We start from the raw sequence: 2,953 nt of genomic DNA, 5'->3' as shown, positions 1-2,953 counted from the left end.
ACAAGCTCCACCTATCTCTGCTTTCTTCCCTCTTTTTCTGAAGAGGCAAGCAGGTCTCTGTCTCTCTCTTTTCTTCCCTTTACCCTTAACTCAATAAACTCCTCACTTAAGCTCTGTCTGTAGACCGTGAGGCCTCTGGTTTTCAACCTGCCAAGGTCTCTTGCTCGCAGAATCGACTGGGCTCTCAGTGGTCGTGGTTTGAACCCACCCGTGGCTTGGTCCATCTCGTGCAGGAATCATTACATGGCTTGCCTCTACCTCCTGAGTGCAGTGATTAAAGTTGTTGTCTGGAGACATGGTCCTTACTTAGCCCTACTCTTGCCGGTCTTCCAGAAGAAAGGTAGCAGTAATGCTAACGCTGGCAAGCAAGTTGAAGCGGGATGATGGTCTCAAAGGATCCCAGACATCTGCCTCCACATCTGACTCTACTCGACGGGTCTCTATGAGAGACAAGTTGCTTGTAAAAGAGGTTACAGAACTTGAAGCTAATTTACCCTGTACATGTAAAGTACACTTTCCTGATCCAAACAAGCTTCATTGCTTTCAGCTGACTGTAAGCCCAAATGAGAGTTACACTACCAGGGTGGAACATTTCAGTTTGAAACTGAAGTTCCTGAAGCCTACAGCATGGTGCCTCCCAGGGTGAAATGCTTGACTAAAATCTGGCATCCCAATATCACAGAAACAGGGGAAATATGTCTAAGTTTACTAAGAGAACACTCAATTGATGGCACTGGCTGGGCTCCCACTAGGACATTGAAGGATGTTGTTTGGGGATTAAACTCTTTATTTACTGATCTCTTGAATTTTGATGATCCACTGAATATTGAAGCAGCAGAACATCATTTACGAGACAAGGAAGATTTCCAAGACAAAATGGATGAATACATCAAGCGCTATGCCAGATGATAAGAGGGGAGATTGCAGTGCTGAGGACTTTGTCACAGTTGTCTCTGATGTGAAACAGCTAGAGGAAGCCCTCCTCCCCATCCTCATACTCCCTGTCAGCCCCTTGGGCTTGTCCCAGTCTTGCGACCTTGTCCTGAAGAAGACCATCCTCCTGGATACACAGCACAGCAAGAAAGTGTCTGGGCTTCGAGAGCGTTGTCCGCTTCCCTTAACATGTTTCCTGACACTCTGTCTAGGCTGTGGGATTCCTCCGAAGTTGTAATGAACTCACCATTGAGGATAGCACTTGCTTCCCTTAACCCCAACAAAGTCGGTGTCCTGCACCAGTGATGTAATGACATGTTTGGTGTGACTGGCAGATTGGCAATAAGAAACCCGCTATAAACTGTGATTGGATGCACTTTCTCTTAGCTTCTTCCACGAATGTTGGCCCTGCCTAGATGTGAAGCTTCCTGGAATGCATAGTCATTCACTGTAGATCTTACTGAAAAGCATATTTTATTTAATGTAAGTATATTTTGGAACAGATTTGTAATTTGTACAATTTGATGCTTTAATTATTTTTTTCTATTCTCAAAAAAATAAAAAGAATAAGCCACTAAAACAAATAAAAATCGAGGGCTTGTGGGGATTTTAAGTCCTGAGTGAATGTGTATTACCATGATCACAGCTATGGCAGGAACCCCAATGCCTCAAATCCAAGGGAATAGCAAAGCTTTTTGCAAATCAAGCTCAGAGAAATGGCATAGCCTTTGTCTGGGTCATGTACAGATGTTATAAATGATTGACCTTTAGGGGAAATCAATGCATATAGAAACTCTCAACCACAGCTTTTCCACACAGATGACTGCAACCTAAAACTATGCCCCTACAGAGATTAGCTAATTTGCTTTCTCCTTCTTTAGCTCTGTATAGCAAACTAACCCTCTTTCTCAATAGTATATATAATAAAAGTCCTGCGCTGAGCTCTGAAAGTCTTGCAGAAGAAAGGGAGGAGGGATTGTATGAGCCAAGGGGGTTATGATAGGGGAACCCACAAATGCAGTGACCTGAGCTCACGAGAGCTCATGGACACTAGGCTAACAGTTAGGAAGCCTGCATGGCTGACCCAGTCCTGAAGTATGATTAATAAAAACTCAGAGATAGATATTGGGGGTCAACCTGAAGAACAGAAAAGCAAAGCAGCCAGCCACTGGCTCTTACCTCTACCGCATTCTAAAAATGGTGATCCTGCCTCCAAGAAACCTTAGAATGAGACTGAGAACAGTTTTATTTTTTATTTATTTATTTATTTATTTATTTATTTATTTATTTTGTGGTTTTTCGAGACAGGGTTTCTCTGTGGTTTTGGAGCCTGTCCTGGAACTAGCTCTTGTAGACCAGGCTGGTCTCGAACTCACAGAGATCCGCCTGCCTCTGCCTCCCGAGTGCTGGGATTAAAGGCGTGCGCCACCACCGCCCGGCTCTGAGAACAGTTTTATAAACCTTTCTAGTTTGGGGATTAAAGGCGTGCATGACTACCAGCTGGGGTTTCTATGGCAACTAGGGTGGCTACTGGGATTAAAGGTGTGTGTCATTGCTGCCTGGTCTGTAAGGCTGGCCAGTGTGGCTGCTTTACTTTTCTGATCTGGTGTGGGAGATCCTTCTGTCTATGTGTTGATTTTACTGATTAATGAATAAGAAAGCTGGCTTGGCCTGTAGCACTGGAGGAAGAAGGCGGAGTTAGGAGAAGCCATGGATCCACCGCTTGACACAGATGCTGAGATCTTTAGCTGGTAAGGCACAGCCACGTGGTGATATACAAAATAATAGAAATGGGTTAGTTTAGGATATGAGTTTAGCCAGAAATACACTTAAGCTATTGGCTAAACAGTATTACAAATAATATGGTTTTCGAAATGGTTATTTCATGGCTGAGAGGCCAGGAATAACAAGCAATGCTTCACCCAACACTGATCTTCAGGCCTTATTCATTAAAATACCAATGAAATACCACTCTATAGGCCCTTTGCATATGTGTGACAACTGTGTAGCTTCATCTCTT

General features: G+C 43.7%; 1 pseudogene; it reads left to right on the top strand.

Moving 5' to 3' along the window:
• Positions 1-349: 349 nt before the first annotated feature.
• Positions 350-996, top strand: LOC121441258 (annotated as a pseudogene).
• The last annotated feature ends 1,957 nt before the right edge of the window (positions 997-2,953 follow it).

The sequence above is a fragment of the Microtus oregoni genome, unplaced genomic scaffold, assembly GCF_018167655.1.
Source record: "Microtus oregoni isolate MIOR12 unplaced genomic scaffold, Mior012 000074F_004, whole genome shotgun sequence".
NCBI lineage: Eukaryota > Metazoa > Chordata > Mammalia > Rodentia > Cricetidae > Microtus > Microtus oregoni.
The sequence above is the reverse complement of the archived record's forward strand: the minus strand, read 5'-3'. Positions and strand labels throughout refer to the sequence as shown.